The following is a 20,644-nucleotide window of genomic DNA, read 5'->3' as shown; positions in this document are numbered from 1 at the left end:
GAGCTGAGGGCCCCGGGCCCCGCCAATTATGAGCAGAGTGTGGGAGGGGGGTACTGGCTTGGGAAGCTCGTGCGACGTGAGCTGGGAGGGGCTTTGCCTTTTCTGACCTCCCCGCTGAGGTGGGGGGCCGCGAGCCTCACGGGGCAAGAGAGCCTGAGCGGGCCCCTGGCAAGGCTCCCCCTGCCGTGCTGGCGACCGTGGCGGGGTTGGGGTGGAGGGGCGCTGTTTCCACCCCTGTGCCTGGTCCCTCCCAGCCTCCCTTCTCCACCCCGCCCGCTCGCCCGTGGTCCCTCCCGTCGGTCCCTCCCTCCGGCTCTTCAGTCCCTCCTCGCCCTGCCTCCTGCGCGCCCAGCCCAGCCTCCGCCCGCGGGGACGTGTGTGAGTGTGTCTGTGTGTGAGTGTGTGTGTGTGTGAGTGAGTGTGTGTGTGCGTGCGCGCGCGTGTGTTCTGTGTGTGTCTCCAGTGCGATTTCCCCTTTCTCTCGCTCGCCTCAGCGCAGCTCTCCAGCGGCTCGAGACCCCCCCCCCCCCGGCTCCCCGTCTGCGGGCGCCCCCCGCTGCCCTTCCCTCAGCGCGGCCTCCCGGGGAAGCTCGGGACTCCCGTCGCACCGCCGGCACCCAGATTCCTCTTCAGCCCGGACGCCGCCGTCTCACCTGGGGTTCGCATCTCTCTCGCCCTCCAACTTTGCCATTGGCGGCGGCGGCGGCGGGACGTGTGGGAGAAGCCCAGCGCCTCGCCCGGCCGCCCGCCCGCCCGGACCAGCCTGCCCCGGCGCCGAGGTGAGTCACGGGCGCGGGCCGGCGGGGGCAGGCGGGCCCCGAGGAGAGCAGGAGGGCGGGCGGGCGGGAGGGCGGGCGGCCCCCGGAGGCCCCGAGGACGGACCGGGGCGCCGCGTTCAGCCCCCACTTCTCCTTTCCGCGGCGCCCAGCTCTCGGCGCCGCCCGCCCCAAGGGCCCCCCGATTTCGAGTTTGGGAGGGGGTGTGTGGGGGGGAGAGAAAGCGGCCCGGCGGCCCTTGGGGACTCGTGTCTCGGACCCTGAGACGGTGAGAAGACCAACCCGCCGGCCGAGATCTGAGGAGCCCTGGGTCACTAGACCCGCCCGGGGCGGCCAGAGGAGCGCCCGGACCTCAGGTACGTCGATGGCGCCGCTTCTCGGGACGCGGGGCGAGACCTCGAAAAGTTTGCCCGCGTGAGGCATCAAGGGTGCTGGGGACCGGGAAAGGGTGTGTGTGCTTCAGCCTGGGGACTGTGAGGAGCCCGGGCTCCTGAGGTTACAAGCAGAAGTGAGCGAGCGCCGCGGCCGGGCGGGAAGGCGCTTTCCGTCAGCCCCCGACAGCGTAGGTGCCACGGAAAGGCCGGTAGTGACTGCGGCGCCGCCCCTGCCCCGTGCGGATCGCCGATCGCTACGCCTGAGGGCAGGAGGCTCAGCGGACTCAGGCGACTCCGGCCAGGTTGAACCGGTGGCCCCTAGGGCTTTCGCAGCCAGGCACTGGAGACAGGCGCGCCCGCGCGAACACACACAAACACACACACACACACACACACACACACACACACACGCCCGCCCGCCCGCCCGCACGTAAACCTAGGACTTGGAGACCTGAACTGCCAAAATAGAGACCTCTTGGCAGGGGCTGGAGTTTCCGTGTCAGCCAGCCGCCAGGCTTCCCGCTCCTGCGTTCCCGCTCTCCAAGGTTCTCCCGCCTCTTGGCTTCCTCCCCTGCTACTTCTTGAGGGGACTCAGCAACCGCACAGCGTAAAGGTCCCCCCCACCCCACACCCCATGCCAGAGTCCGCCTCTGGCGGTTCAGAGACTGCTGAGTTGGCAACCGCTTTATGAATTCCTGCCCCCTCCACGATACCCCTAAACTTTGATGCCCTTTCGTTGGAGTAGGCCTGGGACTTAGACGTCCTGATGTCAGAGTTACCTCCTGACCCCTTGGCACGTCATCTTAGTGGGGTTCCCTCGGGTACCCCACAACCACCACCGCACCCCAGCTGAGGAGCTCAGGGATTTGATAGCCCTTTGATTCCTGCCTCTCATCCCTCTTCCTGAGATAGAGGCCTGTCTGGTCCTGCAGCTTCTTCTAGTTAATGTTTGACAGTTCATTGTAGCTAATCATTTTAATTAGCTCTTAAAGTGGGGAGTAACAGTTAACCTTGGACTTCTCGATTTTGGCCTGGTGGGGCCTCAAATGGGAGGAGTTCTGAGGAGGTATGAGCGGAAGTGAGGTCACCACCCCTGGCCTGAGCCACCACAGCTGGTTCCAACAGCTGGTGGGCACACCCATTAGGGACTCAACTCCTGTGAGCTGACCCTTGCTTGGCCTGAGAATGCCAGGATGGAAGAAGGTGAAGGGAACCTATCTTTCTCTCCCCCTCTTTGGGGAAACAGGGTGTTTGGCATTGAAAACGCCCAGGGAACTTGTAAGCCAAGTAAAAATGTCAGTCTGTTTCAGGATTTCCCCAGTTATAAAATGCCTCCTTGACCCAGTACAGGAAAAAAAAAAAAGTAGGAGCACAGGCACGAGGTCTCTCTAGGTGTGTGAAGGCAACCAACAGCAAACCCGAGCTGGAAGAAGCTGCCTTGTGTATGGGGGTCTCTGGAGCTGAGTTCAAAGCCCTGATCTCTTGAGGTGTGTGTGTGTAGGGAAGGGGACTAAGAAGTAGACACCACCATTACCACCCTCACCCAGCCTCTCTCTGTGAGCCGAAGGAGTGGCTTGTTTGCAACTATGCCTGGCATTCCTCCCTCAATGGTACTGTTTGCTGGATACTCAGAAACTAGTGCCCACCCTTGGTCAAGCGCGGAGGGGGCAGGGGGAGGAAATCCAGCCTTCTTCCTTAGTGCAGTAGCTTAGCCTTCTCTGCTATTATATTGAGACCTAAAAATAAGGCCCCTGTGGCCCATCATGGGGCTGATAGATAACATACTCAAAATGCCTCTGGTGCTGCAAATATTTAGGGCTTTGGTCCCACGCTTGCTGGGAGTGTGGCTTTTCTGGGGAGCCCTTTACTCCTGGCCTTGGGCCTTGGTCTTCACACCAGTGCCTCCCTGGCTTTCTCATTTGCTCTCAGTCACGAGAACTAGCCTGTCTGGGTTGAAAGCCCAGCTTCATCATTTACTAGTTATATGGCCACATTCAGTCAGTTGAGTGCCTTCGTCTCAGTAAGTGGCAAAAGAATCGAGTTATTAAAATCGGAGAGGAACAAATACATTCTTATATATAAGCTGCTGATTAGAGCACTGCGTGGTACAGGGCACAGGTGTAGAACTGGAATTGTGATATTGTTTAACACAGTACCTAAAACTCAGGTTCAACTCAGCAAATGCAAACATTTACTGGGAGTTAGCCCTAGTACTAGGCTGGACCCAATGAACTAATTGTTGGTGGAGAAAGATGGCCTGTGTGTTGGCTGAGATGAGTGCTAGGATGTAGAAGGGGTCTGGGGAGCTTGGATATGTTGTCTGTATAAATAATAGAGTTTAAAACCAAACTCAAGGACTTGAAGAGATGGCTCCGCAGTTAAGAGCACTGCTTTTGCAGAGGATCCAGGTTTGATTCCTTGCACCCACGTGGTGGCTCACAACCATCTGTAGCTCCAATCCCAGGGATTCTGACATCCTCTTCTGACCTCCTTGGGCACGGGGTATGCATGTGATACACAGATATACATGCCGTCAAAACACACACACGAAGAAATCAGTTTACAAAATAAAAATAAAATAAAAGCCATACTCAAATTCCTGGGCTAGGAGGGGGAGCCACGTGCCCCAAACTGAAGGCTTCTTCTTGCTTAGAGATAGTGGCTAGGTTCTGGTCTGAAGGCTGTCTTTCAAGTCTGCCCTAAGATTTAGGTGAAGCAGAGGGAAGGGAAAGTAGGCTCATGCACAGGCTGAAAGTGACAGGCATTTTGGACTGTGATTTCCTGCATGCCAGGGGCAGAGTGGCATTTCTTATGGTCTCTCCCAAACACTACTAAAGTCCCCTGAAATGGTAGAGATCACACCTGGCATGGCTCCTTCCCATCCCTGGATCCCCTGCTGAATTAGGAAGAGCCTTGGGCAACTCTTGCTCCTCTGTTCTGGGCCTGACCCCAACCTGGCCTTGGTTATCACTCCTGGTTTTCTAAACTGCAAAAAGGTTTCTGGCTTCACTGCCAGTTTCATCCCTTTGTGGTTCTCAGACTGAAAACTAGTTCTGCAGGGGAGAAAAGAAACCCACGAAAGGTACCCAGAATCCCATGGGCGCTTTCCTAGGGGTCAGGGGCTTTTCTCATCAACACCAACCTGCCTGCAAATCTCTGGCTGCTGAGCTTCATGTGTCCTGTAATAGCGGCCATACCGCTAATGCCCTGTAGCTTGGGCCCCAGCGCTGGTTGCCAAGAAACTGCTAGTCGAGGTGCTTATGAGGGTTCTGACCTCATAGGGGCTGCTGAGTTTCAATTCAGCAGACATTTATTAACACCTACTGTGTGCCCAACCTGTGCTATGAGCTGTGGGGGAAGCCGAGGGAAGGAGGTGGCGGGGCAGAGATGAATAAGACACTGAAACAATCAGAGGCGAGGACAAGCAGCCAGGCTAGGGGCTGCTCAGGTGCTAATTGTACTTCTTGGAGCAGAGGCCAGCACGGCCAGGACTCTGAGGTCAGCAGCAGCTAGAGGAGGGAGGGAAGGCTTTGTGAGGGATTCGGGTGAGAGCTAGACCTTGGAAGGGGGCGGGGGCAGCGAGGGGGAGATGTGGCTGGCAGAAAAGGGAGAAAAGGCGCCTTTCTCTCTATTCCCTGGCCAGGGACTGACCTTCGAAGCCTGGATGATTGTTTGGTAAATGCATGTCACATAAAAGAGCAGGTCAGTGAGTGTGGGTGGCTTCATGCAAGCCTCGATCTCCACTTCAGGACATACAAAATGCTTGGCCTAGACAGTGAGCCCAGCCTGTATTGATAATAACAAAGGGTAGTCAGGCTTCTCCCGCCCGCCCCGCCACCCAAGCTGAGAGGATTTCATTATGGACTGCACCCTCCAACACAAGCCAGCTACGAGAGGAGGGAGGGAGAGTGAAGTGGGGGAAGAGAGAGGTAGAGCACATCAAAGCTGACATGTCACAGTGGTTCGCATCTGCTGCCTGGGTCCCACCTTTCCCCCCAGGTTTTTGAGACTTCTCTGGGACCCTGGTGGTAGAGAGCAGAAATTTTCCATCACTGCCCTCCACCCAGCCAGCTGGGAATTGAAGTCTAGAGAGTCCCGAATTTCTGTCTGGACACGGGGGAAAAAAAAATCACCATGTGTTTGTTGTACTTTTGTGTCTTCCATAGCTGGATGTGAACCGAGCTTTTGGCTCTTGATAGGTTTAATTGGATAAAAACACCTGGACTATCCCCTGCCCCTCCCCCAGCTTCTTGCTGCTTTTTGGCTTTGCCTCTCCTCTGTGCATTTAAACAACCTAAAGAACATGCTAGAATGTCCTGACTGACTTGGGCTGGGAAACTGTGTCTTATGGTGAATTTCTTAACAAAGAGCCTGTTCCCAGAGGAACGAAGAGGCTCAGGCAGCAGAGATGAGTGCTTCAGGCAACAGGGTCTTCAAGGAAAGTACTGGAACATTTGTCAAAGAGGCTAACAAGAAACTAAGTAGCCCAGCGTGGTACATTTAACTGGCACTCAGGAGGCAGAGATGGGTGGATCTCTGTATGTTTGAGGCCAGCCTGGTCTACAGAGCAGGTATTAGAACAGCCAGAGCTACACAGAAAACTACACTGTCTCAAAAGAGAGGGGAGGAGGTGTTAAGTAGCTGGTCAGAGTTGAACAAGCTTTGCTTTAAGTTAATTTTGGATGGGCTGTTTCTTGCCTGATGCAGATACTAAATGCCTTTTGTCTACCTCTACCATTCTGGAAGTTTCCTGCCTCCTTCTAGTCCGACCCAATATCTTTCTCAAGAAGACAGAAATGCTTCAGACTAGAAGAAGGCAGGATGGGAGCACAGTCCGTCTGCACTCATATCTTAGACCTGCCATGTTCTGGCTTTGCAACAATGGATTCATTGACTTAGCTTCTCTGGGTCTCACTGTATGCTTCCCGGGGATGGAGTAACAAATGGGATAATGTATGTAAAACATTGAGCATAGAGCTTTTCATGGTATACCCACCCACTAAGTGTTCCCTCGGGTTAGTTATCCTGGGCTGAGATCGTTGCTGGTCATATCATCTTTTCACCATTCACGTACTCTAGGCTTTGCCAAGCTCCCAGAATGAAATGCCTTGCCACGGGTGCTGGCAGGGCATGCCAGCCCATTCCTGAAAACACCTGGGTGATTTTTACAGACTTTTCTGCTAATGTCTTTGTTACCTCTGCCATCATGAAGGATCAAGAGGGGATATGGAAGAAGCACCATGCACTTGTGTGCGTACGTGCGTGGGTCTGTGTGTTATCTACAGAGCCATTCTGAGTGGTGGGCAGTTCTGTACTTAATAGTGGAGCTTCATGGGCTGGAGAGATGGCTCAGTGGATAAGAGCTTCCTAGCTCTTTGAGGTGGCTGAAGTCACAGTCCCCAGAACTCATGTCAGGCAGCTTGCATCTGCCTGTGACTCCACCTTCAGGGGATTTGACATCTCCTGGCTCTGCAGGCACCCTCCCCCCGACACGTGCACATAAGCACGCACACAGCACACAGAAATGACTAATCCTTTTTAAAGACTGGAGCCTGAGCCACCAAGGTAGCTCAGTGGGTGAAGGTGCTCGCTGCCCAGCATGACAACCCAATCACAGTCCCTGAAGCCCCCACCTGATGGAAAGAGAGAAGGTCCTTGCAAGTTGCCCTCTGACCTCTACATATAAGCCGTGGCACCCTCCCCCATCCCCACACATTTGTTGAGTGCACACACACACACTCTCATGTGCACACACACACCCACAAATAATAACAGTTTAAATGTGGGGCTTGAGTTTTTAATATTTGTATTAATATTACCGTGGGGTTTTTTTTTTTTGTTGTTGTTTTTTTTTTTTTTTTTTTTTTTTTTTGGTCTTCATTATTTTCACTTTGAATATCCACTGAAGAAATCAGCTGGGTGTGATGGTGCACAGTGGTCATTTCAGCACTTTGGTGACTGAGACTGGAAAATGGAGAGTTCTAGGCTTGCCTGGCCAACATAGCAAGTTCCAGATCAGCCCTGGTTACAAGCGAAACCTTGTCTTTAAAAAAATAGAAGAGGAAGAAATCAGAGGAAGTTTGTTCCTTTGAGAGTAGGCATAACATTCTACCCCTGGGGACTATTTAGCAATCAGTTTGCTGTTTGCCTCCTGGGGGGTAGAACTCTGGAAGCCAGTTGGCCAATTCTGGGCTCATCACAGCTTGGCTTGGCTTTTCTTTCACTTTACAGAGATGTTTAGTACCTGCTGGGCAAATGCCCAATGGCCTTTGTTTGAGGCTGGTACACTACGTTTGGCCAGCAGATCTCAGGGACTGGGAACCTTTGCCAAAGGCCCCAAGAAGGTTTTGAGGTCCCATCTGCTGTAGCTGCAGTTGAGTTTAGGTGAGCCCAATGGAAGAGGTGCTTCATATGGACTACACCTAAGTGGACTGCGCTACTTGATCCTTGCCCATCAAGTTAAGGAAGCAAGGCCTTGAGCAATGGGAGAGCGGACAGTTCGTCTTAATTTCCCTAAATACCTGATACAGGGAGGAACTCAAGTGTGGACTGAGGTGGTAATCTGTGTTTTTCCAATGTTTTATAGGATACTAGTCATTAGTTCAGCTTTTCTGAGTCTATAAAAATCAATGTCCAGAAAGCAAGTACCTTACAAACTTACGTGGTGACCAGTTTCTTAATACCACAGTGATCTGAAAAAAGGAAAGAAAAAAAGAAAAGAGACCCAGATCTATTCTCGGAGACTGTAAGTCCCATTCTAGGGTGTCGGGGACATGTGTGTATTTACCTGTTAGCAGGTAGGAGCTCTTCATATTTCTGGATTTCATGACATGGCTTACATGCAGAAAAATCCTTTTTCTTCCTTAGCTTCATTAGGGAAGGTTTCCTGGAGGTAAGAGGACAGATGGCCTTTCAAAAGAGGAAAGAGGGACCACTGGCCATGTTCTAGGGGCATTCTAGGCTGCGTGATAATGTTATGAGAAAGCCAGAGGTACGACATAGTCCCCCACAATCAGCATATATGATAAGCCCCATGTTTAGAATGTGACTCTACTGTAGCATCAAAGAAATGGGTATTCTGGGGAGGCGTGAGATTATTGCCTTTCGTTTCTGTGACTACTGCAAAGCAAGGAGACACAGTAAACTCACATAGTAATGCCATATAATGACAAAACCGTAGTGAATGGTTGTTACCTTGTACGATCCAGGGCCCCCTTCCTTTCATTTTATATAATAGCTTTACTAAAGTTATATCAGCGTACGATAAATGACACTAAGTGTATACTTTGATCCTATTTGACATATGTATATAGCCGGTGAAACCATCACCACATTCAGGAGACTGCTGGCATATGTGGAGCCCCTGGGAAGTTTCCTTGCACCCTTTGGCAATTCCACCTCCCATCCTAAGGCAACTACTGCTCTGGTTTCTGTCACTATAGATTAGTTTGCATTTTCTAAAGTTCCGTATAATTGGAATCATGCAGTCATTTCTGGCCTGGTTTCTCTCTGGATATTTATGTTAAAACTCTTCCTTGTTTTTGTCTATATGTGTTTCTTCTCCCTCCCTCTCTCTCCCTCTCTCCCTCACTTCCTCTTTTGTGACAGGGTCTCATGTTGTAGCTCTGGTTGGCCCTGCAACTCAACTAGGTAGATCACACTTCTCTACTACTCAGTGATGTCTCACTGCCTCTGCCTCGAAATTTCTTGAGATTAAAAGGTTGGTGCCATCATGCCTGCCAGATGTTTCATGCTTTTTTATTACAAAGTAGCTTTCCATTGTATGGACAAAACACCCGATGTTTATCTGCCCATCAGCCTGTGGACACTGATGGGGTTTTTTTCCCATTTTTTAAAAAACTGCTGCAAACAAAGCTGCTCTGAACATCTGTGTGCAAATCTTTTTATGGCTGTATGCTTCCTTTTCTCTCGGTTACATACCTGAGAGAGAAATAACTGGGTCCTAACAATAAGTGAAGGTTCAACTTTTAAAGGAACGCCTTCACCGTTTTACATCGGCTCCCCACAAAAGGATAAGAATTCCAAGTTGTTTACTTGTGTTCACAAACACTGCTGTGTAAAGGGTAGGTGGCCATTCTTATTGGTGTGCCATTGTGTGACACTGTGATTGAGTTTCCCTTAATGAGCCACTATTTTAATCATTTTCCCTGTGTGTTAATTTGTTATCTATATATCTTTTTTTTTTCTGTGAAATAACTGCTCAGGTCTGTTGTCCAGAGAGTCCTTTCTAGACTCTTCATACAAGACCTCTATCATGTTCCTGCCTGTGGAACTTTGTTTCTTTCCTGATCCTTCCACTTTCACCTCCCAAGTGCTAGGGTTACAGTTGCAAGGCAGTGTCTAGTTCTAGAAAAGTCTTTAGCTTTGCATTCAATCTTAGCCAAAATGCAACTAATCACTATGTTCCTCTGTGGAGCTGGGGATTGAACCTCAGACCTTTTGCTTACTAAGCAAGTGCCTTACCATTGAGCTATGTCCTAGGCCTTGGTTTTTCCTTTTATAGATCAAACTTGCAGCACTACATGTAAGGAATCTTGGCCTGGGCCTAAATCACAACCATTTCATCATATGTTTTCTTTTATAATTTTAGCCTTTGCATTTTGGTCTGTGATACATTTGCCCGTTGTTTTACATTTAATTTCAGTTTGCATTTCCCTTAATGACTCACTGTTTTAATCACTCTTTCCATGTGCTTATTTGTTATCTATATATTCTTTTCTTTTTTTTTTTCGGTAAAATGTTTGTTCATTGATTTTTTTTTTTTTTTTCAGTATAGAGGTCCAGAGCTTTGTGCGGGCTAGGCAAGCATTTGTCAAGCCTTGTTTTACCAAGTCATCTAACATGTTCATTGTGTCTCCGTGTGCATGTGTGTGTCATACATGTGGAGGTCAAAGGGCAATTTGGGGAGTTAGCTCTCTCCTTCCACCATAGGTTCTAGTGAGGGAACTTTTACCTGCTCTACCATCTTGCTAGCCCAGATTTTGGCTACTTTAAGTTCGTTGCAGTATCATAAGAAATTTAAAACTGTGTAATTTTCTTTTACTACTTCAGTATGCCCCATTTGCATTCATCATTAAAACAGTAATTCCTGGCTTTGTTTTTGAGTCTTATAATCAGGTGTGTGCTTGATGTTACTGTTATTTTTGATGATGCTTTGAATTGATGTTTTATGGCTAAAGGGTACCTTCAATTTGCCGCGCATTAGTATAATAGGACATTGTTTTTGCCTTTCACTTATAGCCCCCTTTTAGTGAATTAATCCAAGATTTCTTTCCTACATCCCTTTGTACATACCTCACCTATCCCCTTTCAACCACATTTGCCAAGATAACAGATCTCTTTAACCAGAGTTAAGCTAGGTATGGTGGCACATGCGTGTAGCCCCAACTTTGTATGCTCAGGCAGAGAGTGATGGTTTTGAGGCCAGCCTGGGCTATAGGGCAAGATCTTGTTACCCACCCCCTCTACAAAAAACGAAACAAAACAAAACAAAAATATTTGACCTCAGCCAGTTTTTCTACGACCTCATTCTCTCAAATCGTTTTGTATGTTAGACCTGAGACAGCATCATGACATCATTTCAAGGGTACAGTGACGTGACTAGAACCCAATATTCCAGGGCAGGGCTGTGGTTTTGTGCAAAAAGTTCATGATTTTGATGATAACTTGATTTTTAACTGTTTCCTCACCTCAACTTGGGGAAAGAACTCCATCTGGCATTTGTGACCACTGGCAGGGCCTTGCAGCAAGGAAAGAAAAGCAATACCTGAGTCCCTAGAACCCTTTGTCTCCCAACTGCAGGCCAACCATCCTTCTGGACTGCAATGGAAAGACCTGTACGTTGACAGTTTACATGGCTTTAATTCATGGATACTTAGATATAGGTTAGAAACAAAAGGAAATGAAGGAAGGAAGGAAGCAGCAATTCAGGACCACATGAGCCAAAAGATCCTGTGACAGAATTGAAAGGCTCTGGGGAGTCTAAGGGGGTGGGGCTCAGTGGATATGAACTGTAATTACTAGAACATAAACAGCTCTGTGAGGTTTGGGGACTTGTTGGAGACCTTGCTAGATGGGTACTGTTTGATTAGACAAAAAGATCGCTAAGGGATGGCAAGCCTGAGAAATTCCATGAATGAGACTGGAATGTTCCCTCAGGGGACCATGAGGAGACCACTGGGCTTGAAGCCCAGCTAGAGTTGGGAAATCATGGGAACGAGGCTGAGTAGGTAGGGTGGGGTCAGACTGCTAAGGACCTTCAGAAACCAAGTTAGATGAGTTGGGACTCTAGGGCTCTGGGGAGTCAGAGAGTCCAGGTGGTGGTGGCCACAGCCACAGATTTCAGTGTGTGTCCTGAAGAAGTTGGCACCAGCTTAGAAGCTGAGGGAGGAGTTAGGTGGGAGCAGGACCAAGGCTGGAACTTCAACTTTCTTAACTCCCAGGGAAAAGGAATACACTTTTTAAGCTTTTTCTGGAACTTTCACACTCCCTCCCTATAGCTTCATAGCAGAGACCAAGGCAAGGGTTGATGAGACAAGAGACAGCACCACCAACAAACACTTTCTAACTTGCCTGCTGACTGGACCACCCCACTACTTACCCTGACAGCTGAGGTGAAATCCTAGTAGCTCTAGATGGTGTCTGAAGGCGAAAATGCAGGCCGAGTACAGAGGGGCATACCTATGTTTCTAGCCATGCAGGAGGCTGAGAAGGGAGGTTTGTTTGCTCCTCGGTTCAGGAGATTGAGGCCAACGTGGGCAACAACACTAGATGCTCTCTCAAAACAACAAAGATAAAAAAAGAAGACAGAGAGAAAAACAAGCACAGAAGTACTGATGACCTTAGGAAGCTGAGGCAGGAAAACTGCAAGGTCAAAGCCAGTCTGGGCTCCTTGCACATAGTGAGATACCTTGTTTTAACCCAGTACCAGCTATCAACATATCAACATTAATTGGTTTATAATTTTTTTCTTTTTAAAGTTTAATTAATTTTATGTGTCACTAATTTTTGTTTTGTTTTGTTTTTTTTTTTTTTTTTGTTTTGTTTTTATTTATTCTTCTCATGCCCAACTGCAGTTTCCTCTCTGTCCACTTCTAATTGGTAGGAAAGGCTGCTTCGGGAGAGATGATATTTGGGCCTAATACTTTTAGTAGAAAAAATGTGGAGTGGACAGTAAGCCTGTAAGGAGCTCTGAGTGATATGGAATCTCTCCTGTTGGAGAACGGGAGCCAGAGATTTCAAGAACCAGGTGACAGTAACAGCCAAATCGTTTTAGCAGCATTTTTCTCTTACCACACAACTACCCCCCACAGTATGTAGTCCTGTCTGACCTTGAACTCAACCAGGATCCACCTGTTTCTGCTCCCTGCCCCCCAATGCTGGGACTAAAAATTCCAAGTATGCCATGGTAAAGTAAAGGCTTACATTGGATTCTTGAACTAGAAGACTCCTGATAACATTTCTTTGCTCACATACATACACCCCCAGCTCGCTCTCTCTCTCTCTCTCTCTCTCTCTCTCTCTCTCTCTCTCTCTCTCTCTCTCTCTCTCTCTCTCTTTTGAGACAGAGTCTCATGTAGCCCAAATTGGTTTCAAATTCATTATATAACAGAATGGGTTTGAACTTCTGATCCCCCCTGCTTCCACCCTACCTGGGATTACAGGTGTGTGCCACAGCACTTAATTTATGTGATGTTTAGAGTGGAGCTCAAGGCTCTCTGTGTAGCCTTGGCTGGCCTGGAAACTCAAAGAGATCCACCTGACTCTGTCTCCCCGGTGCTAAGTGTGTTGTCACATCTGTCTAGTATTCCCCTTTAAGTGGGACTGTTTCCATTTATAACCTAAAAGACGTTTTTACTAATTTGTCAAGAAAAAAAATTAAACACAACAAAAAGGTTAGTGGGGTTTGAATTGTCCCTTTGACTCCTAATCTGAGGCTTGGTCAGATTTAGTGAAAATGTCCTTCCTTTGTGAGACATCTTTACTGGTAGGTCTGAACCTAACTTTTGAGATTTTTGAGAAGGGGGCTGACAGGGAAATCTTATCACTTGCAGCATCGTCTTCATTTTCTTGTTACCCCATCCCTTTCCCTGTGACTTAGAATACATCTGAGAACAAGATTGCTAGGGCCTTTTGCTCTGGAGAGAGTTCCTTTGATTGGCTCAGTGGTTAGATCTGTCTCGTCTTCAAGTTTTTGGGTTGTGAACAGATCTCAGAGTTGGTATGGAGAGACCTATGAAGCTCTGGAGCCTGGGTGTCAATGAAGAACGGTTCAAAAGGATTACTTCACCTCTGCTACCATACTTAGCCTCTGGCCTTTCCTTTGCCTCCATCTTTGGTTTTGATTATTCACAGTAGAGTGTTAGAATCATTCCAGTTTGGAAACAATCTGCCTGGACTTCCCGGAGCCTTCAAGTCTAGTGTGTCTCTGGCTTATCTTTGGGTGGCTAAGGCATCGAAGGTGAAGGTGAATCTCCTCAGCACACCAGGCATTTGATTATTGTCCCCATAGCCTACAGATAGAGATGCCAACTGGAGAAAGAATGCCTGCCCTCCTGAGCCTGGTCAAGCTGAAAAAAAAAAAAAGCACTATGACTAGTCAGGTTTTAACCCACCAGGTCCCTAGGGCCCCAGGCACCAAGAGCCTTTGCCAGGCAGCAAACCTTCCTCTACACCCCTTGCCTGCCAGGGGGCTTGGAGCAGGCAAAAGAGCAGGTAGGGCTCTAGTCAGGCTGTCTGGGCTGGGCGGGGCCCTGGTTGGGTGAGGCCCAGATTCCCCAAGCTGATAAAGCAGCCTGTAAACACCCAGCAAGTTGTGGGGGGGGGGGCAGAGGGCAGGCTACCAGATGGCAAGAGAAGGAGGGAAACTGGAGCCCAGGCCTAGCTACAGGAAGTGGGACTTGATGTAGAAACATCCTGTCCAGTAGGGGCTAGAGAGGTGGCCACCAGTGATTGCTCCCTCCACTATGGAGGCAAATTCAGCACAAGGTGGGGCTGCTTGCCTGGGCAGCAGGCCAGGATCTTGGTTCCTGGCATCTCAAAGGGATATGATCAATCGGTCTCTGTTATGGGTTGCTCATGGGTCTCTGTTATGGGTTGCTGTTCCATCTACCACTGCTGAGAAGGCGGGGGGAGGTAGTTTAGAGCCAAACTACCCCCATGGAGAAACTCTCCAGAGTGATTGTATGAGAGAATTTGTTTCTTACGGGAAAAATCATCGCCTTCACTGTCTGTGAGGAGCATTGATTGGAACACAGGATTGTGTCAATTGTGTCAAAGGCCTCCTGCGGCCCTCCGCAAAGAAGAGTCATATGGCTGATGCTCTTTCAGCTCTGTCTTGCGGTGCCTTTTAATTAGAACCTCAGAGGGTCAGAGCTGATGCAGCCTTTAGCAGAGAGCAGCAAACCTGTCCCTTTCACTTTATAGGTGGGGAAACTGGGAACCAGAAGCACAGGGGCTGGGTCACCTGAATGGGAGACCCCCAAATTCAAGCCCTTGCTCTGGAAAGTGTTCCACCATCTTTCCTAGTGTGGGAAGTACCCCACTAGGACCAAGCCCTCCCATATAGGCCTGGATGGGCCCTACATACTCACTGGACCTGGACTTAACCTTCCTAAAGGATACGGGATGCCTGGAAGGAAGAAAGAGCCTCAGAGTCATAAATCAAAAGTCCTCTGCTTGGACGTGGCCTTGAGTAGACCTTTCTCTTGGCCACAGAGAGTTCTAAAACAATTCAGAAAGGTAATAGTTTTCATCAGGCACGGTGATGTGTGCCTGTAACCTCAGCAGAAGCAGTAAGAGTTCAAGGCCAGCCTTAGCTACAAAGTGAGTTTGAGGCCAACCTGAACTACGCAAAACCCTCTTTCAAAGCAAACAGAAGACAAGGAAAAACAATTCTCTAAGACTGTAACCCCTGCTAGTGGACCACACATCCAAGAACATTTGGGCAGCATACATTGGTTTTGATGGATTTTTAAAAATTAACACAAAGTTGAGGGGATGGGAGTAGATCTGGGAAGAGTTGGATGAAGGGTCATTGTGATTAAGACAGATCATATGAAATTCTCAACTGATAAAATTAAAAAAATAAAATAAAATCACACCTTGGCTTTGTGAAGTGGCTCAGCATTGAAGCATTTGCTGTGCGAGCCTGGAGAGCCAGGTCATTCAATCCCTGAAATCTGGGTAAAGATGGAAGAAGAACACAAACTTTACAGGGTTGTCCTTTGCCCTCCACACTCACATCACAATAAATAAAAATGTTTGAAAAATAATAACCTAATAAAAACTAACAAAATCCACCCACTAGAAACATATACTTCAGTGGGTTTTTGGCATTTACAGAATTTCGTGGCTATCAGTAGGGTCCACGCTAGAGTATTTTCATCTTCCTCTAAAGAAATAGCAAGTACCACATCCCTTAGAATCATTCCCAATTTCCCTCCAGTCCCAGGGTCTATGTTCTAAAGGGCTACTTACTGGAGATGCTATAGGTACTTTGAGATGAAAGTTCAGCCATGTTGATCAAGATGTGCTAACTCAGCTTACTGGGACCTGATATCCAGAGACCCTACTAGCAAAACAAACAAACAAACAAATAAACAAAACCTGGGCAGGCCTGATGATCCAGCCCCTGGCTGTGGGCCAGGCATATGTGAGGTACTTAGAGCTGGTTTTCCATAAATATTTGAATAAACACATGATAAGAACCTAGACTTAGCCGTATGTGTAAGCTGAGAGTAACTGTATATTTTTGGGGCAGGGACCATGCCATGACTACTCTAGGTCTAGAGCCCAAATTCTCTGGTAAGAGCAGGTCACTGAAATCCAGAAGCTGGGAAGAGCTTGAAGCAAGCCATCGAAGCTCATTTTGCCGCCATTTTGATAGAGATTTGGTCTGGCAAGTTAAGTATTGGTTTATTAAAATAATCTCCAGTTGAAATTGAGATCTTAAGAGGTATGGGACCTAGGCAGCTTCTGTAGAAGGGGCCCCTCGGGCTCTAAGCCTTCAGTCCCAATAGATGGCTAGCAATATGTGCAGAGGAAACAGTACGGACTTTGAGAGCAAGGTCACATAAGCCTGGATTTGAGTTCTGCCTCTATTCTTGACAAGGAACATGACCTTGGTCTTGTTGCCCTAATCTCTTCGGAGATTTTCTGCAGTTTGTAAAGTGGATCTGTTAGACAGGTCGACGGTGCAGGCCCGTAATCCCAGCACTCTGGAAGCAGAGAGCAGCGGGTCACCACAAGTTTGAGACTAGCTTGGATAATGTAGTGAGCTCGAGGCCAGGCATGCACCTTGCGTACATAAATAAATAGAGTCGCTAAAGTAGGATTGTCACCAAAACAGATTTCACTAAAAGCAAAGCTCAAACAGAATAGCAGCTGTAAAAATAAATAAATGAATAAATAAGATGGATCCTACCTCTAACCCCACCACAGTTTAGTTACATTGTAAGAATGAAGGAGAAAAAAAATGAAAAGAAACCTGGGCATGGTGACACACACCAGTATTTTAAGCAAGCACTGGCGAGGCCAACACTAGAGGATCCTTAGTTCTAGAACCTGAGGTACAGAAGGAAACCAAGCACAGCCGGCAGTGGAATAGTCTTTCATCTGAGCACTTGTAGGTTTGAGGCTGGCCTGGAAGAACACTTACTTGCCGAGTATATGGAAGGCCCTGGGTTCAGTCCGAAGCAGTGTAAAGGGAGGAGAAAGGAATGGAAGGAGAATGCATAGACAGCTCAGTATAACAGCAACCCAGAGCCCAGAACCATAAATCCCAGCCACCTTCCATTGTGTTCCACCCTGTCATTCTGTAATCTTTACTGCCTGGCCCCTTTCCCCAGAGGCGGGGTGGGGGGCGGGGGATAACTTGAAGTGCTATCAGAGAGTGCAGCAGAAAATCTTGCCCGCATTTAAACAAGCACCCACACCCCTCTGCCCCTCCTCCAACAGGCCATGACTGAGGCCACAGCGGCCACACCCGCAGCCCAGGCCCCGGGACTTGCTCTCCTGCCAACTCCACTAGCTCTCGCCTTGAGCTGGCATTGTCCTCAAGTGCTTCCACAGTCCTCCACGCAGGCCCTCCAAACGCGTGCCTCCAGCCTCAAGTCTGCTCATAACCAAACCCTGGCCGCGGGTTCACACTGCAGATGGAGGGAGGGAGAGGCTGGCAGGGGCCCAGGTGCACATCCAGATGTTGCCTCTGAGACGTTCTTGGCATCCCTGAGCCAGCTGTGAAATAGTATTCACTGAAAAACACAGGAATGAAGAAGCATTTGCCCCCCCCCCCAGGACAACGGTTAGTTAGTGTCTTGAGGGAATTAGTTGGTCTCGGGGAGTATTGTAGAGAAGAAAAGCAGGGCTCTGTTTGTTATAAATTGTTTTTTAAATGGCATTTGTTTTCGTTTTTAATATTAGATTCATTTACTTATTTATTTGATGTGTATAAATGTTTCACGTGTAGACTGTGTACTACTTGGAGACCTTGGGGCCAGAAGACAGCATTGGCAAAGTGCAATGTGGGTGCTGGGAACCAAACCCATGGCCTCTGCAGCCTGTATCCTTAACCTCTGTATTCTTAACGTCTCCCATCCCTAGGTTTTAATCTTTAATTCCGTGTATCCATGTGGCTTTGTGTGGGGGTTTGTAGGCACATGAGTACTCATACCTGTGAAGGCCAGATGTATCAGATCCTCCTGGAGCCCGAGCTATGGGCAGTTTATTTGTGAGCTGACCAACATGGTACTCTGATCCTCTGAAAGACATGCTCTTGACCACTGAGCCACTCCTTATGTCATGGGTGTATGAATGTGTGTGCACATGTGTGTGTGTCACAGTGCACACGTGACCATCAGAAGACAACTTACATCATGTTCTTTTCAGGATTCCAGGGACTGAATTCAAGTCAGCAGTGTTGGTGACAAGTACCTTTACCTGTTACACCCTCTCGTGGGTCCAAAGGGCCCTGTTCGTTTGACAAGAGGCCTGGCCTGGGCAGGGTTCTTGGCAAACAGTGGAGGAAAATGCCGTGTCAGAGCTGAGCGGGTGTGTGTGTGTGTGTTTCAGGACTGGCCCTTCGTTTGTTTTGCTGGGCATTGATACGTATTACCTCTAGGGGCCTCCAAAAGCTTTTCTCACTGCTACTTCAGACCTCACTGGGCATTGCTATCCTGGGGAGATCTGGGCAATGGTGCCCACTACCTGACTGAATGTAGGCACTCACACCAGGCACTCACTTCTGGAAGCATCACTCCCCGATACTAGAGCGGGTACTGAAGGTCTGGCCGCTGTGCAGCATGCAAGACCTTGGGCGGCTAATGTTTTTCTGACCCACAGCCTTGGGGGATATCTCACGGAGTGGGTCATCTGCTGAAAAGATTGGCGACAGGTACCCAACTCTAGGGCCAGGAGCCCCCCCTTGCATGGACTCCTGGGAGGTACTTAGGTGTAAGTTACCAGTAAAGCAGCAGCCACCGTGGAATTCTAGAGTTCACGGTTCCTTGTCCCAGAAAAGGCTGCTGTCCTTTGACCCAAAGATAGTGTAAAATTTCTTCATCATTACCTCTGCCCACTGGCACGAAGGATAAGCCCCTGACACATTGTGAAGTCACATTGATTTCAGTGTCACCTGCTCTTCTAAAGGAACCCAACCCCCAGTCCATGGTCTGGTTTTCTCAGATCCTCTTGTTTCAACCTGTCCCCTCCATCTGTAGTCACCGTTACCAGTCTGTGCAAGGCACTGGGCCTCGCTTGGCACTCACGGTCCAGGTTTTAATCCTGGTCCTCAAAGACCAGGCATACCCTGCTAGTCTCTGAAGGGTAGGCCTAGGTGCAGTGATGAGAGAGCTTGGGCAGGCTGGCGGAATGGCTGCTGGGCGTCCCCCTTGTGTAGACAGCTGTCTCCTCTGCCTTCCTCTGAGGGATCCTCCCCTCTGTGCACTCTCTGACCTGTGCAGAGCAGGGGCGGGGCTGCAAGGGCTACCAGGCCCTGAAGGGGAAACTGCTGAAACCCCTGGGACAGGAAGTGGTAGAGAGGGGCTGCTTCCTCTCACCGAGCAGGGGTGAGGCAGAGAGAGGGAGCCGCCTGTGTCCTGGTCCCTGCCTGACTACTGTGAGCCCTGGAAGGCTAGGGAGAAGTGACAGTCCTTTTCCCTACCTCCCTTCTCTCCGAAACATGGGGCTTTTCACGCAGCCCACTGGAGAGGGGGAGGTAGGTGACTGACGGGGAGAGCTTCTTCAGAAGAGACCAGCATCACTTCACAGGGAAAGGGATTAGAGATCAGCGGAGGCAAGCAGGGTAGAGGAGTGTGGGGTGAGGCACCTGTCCCACCTGCCAGGACAGCAGAGAACCACAGCCAGGCAGAGAGGAAGGAACCCTTTGTCCTTGAGTCCTTGTTCTGAGAGAAAATGATCAGGACCAAACCTGCTTAGCCCAGGTTAGAATCTCTGCGTCTCTGACGTCTAGCTCATAGACAGCAAATGGCCTCAGACGAGGCAGCTTCAACCCCCTCACTGTGCAGCTGAGGAAACCAAGGCACACAAAGCAGAAGTGTCTCGTTTGAGGTCACATCATGAGCAGAGCCAAGGCCAAGACTCAGGACTCAAATCCAGAGACTCTCTTTCTCATGAAAAATCTGCTGAGTTCGTATTTATCCCCCATCTCCCCCAGGCACTTCCCCCCCAAACAGGGTTCTGTAACATTCTTCTCAGAAATGAACTTGATGTGTTCACACCGAAGGGAGGTGGAGTATTTAGTCTAGGGATCAGCAAAGGTTTCTGGAAAGATAGCAAGTATTTCAGGCTTTGGGGCCCATATGAATGAGTACTACTGTCCAAGGCAGCCACGGAGGGTGTGCAAACTGGTAAGCTTTGCCGTGTTCCAATACAACTCTGTTGATGGGCATGGAAACTTGAATTTCAGAACATTTTCGTGCGTCGTAAACTTCCATCCTTGTGGCCCTTCCTTGAAAAGTTCTTCAAGCCCTACTGAGAGCTGAGAAGTAAAGCTAGGCTGTCGAGAGCAGACACTGTGAGGTGGGAGGAAGATGACATTTGACTTCGATCTTGAAGGGCATGAGGGAACTGAAGTCACAGACATCGAGAGAGCAGGCGTGGCTGACCTAAGGGACAGTGTGAACAAAGGTGTGGCTCGGTGGTGGGGGGAGGGGCCGTCACTGTGGTAGTTAACCATGCCCTGTACTTGTGAGACATCATTGTTATTTGCTGTCCACTGTTGCAGTTTTTATGTTGGTTTTGTTTTGGTTGGTAGGCTGGTTGGTTGGTTATTTTGTTTTTTGTTTTCTGAGACTGGGTCTCACTGTGTAGCCCTGGCTAGCCTGGGCACCCCATGTAAAGCAGGCTGCCGTCAAACACTCAGAGATCCGCCTTGCTTCGGCCTCCCCAGTGCTGGGGTTAAAGATGTCACTACCGATGTCAGCACCGTTGTTCTCAGCAGAGGAAAGGGTTAGC

The 20,644-nt window shown here is 49.2% G+C and overlaps 1 protein-coding gene across 1 annotated transcript in view; it reads left to right on the top strand.

The window, feature by feature from the left end:
- The first annotated feature begins 554 nt into the window (after window positions 1-554).
- ELF4 (E74 like ETS transcription factor 4) overlaps window positions 555-20,644 on the top strand; it is a 40,272-nt gene continuing 20,182 nt past the window's right edge. Inside the window, exon 1 of the mRNA XM_080910990.1 lies at window positions 555-779. The gene's annotated coding sequence lies outside the window, so the exon portion shown is untranslated. The remainder of the gene's footprint in view (window positions 780-20,644) is intronic.

Source organism: Micromys minutus, assembly GCF_963924665.1.
Source record: "Micromys minutus genome assembly, chromosome: X".
Lineage (NCBI taxonomy): Eukaryota > Metazoa > Chordata > Mammalia > Rodentia > Muridae > Micromys > Micromys minutus.
Note: the sequence above shows the minus strand (reverse complement) of the source record. Positions and strands in the feature narration are given on the sequence as shown.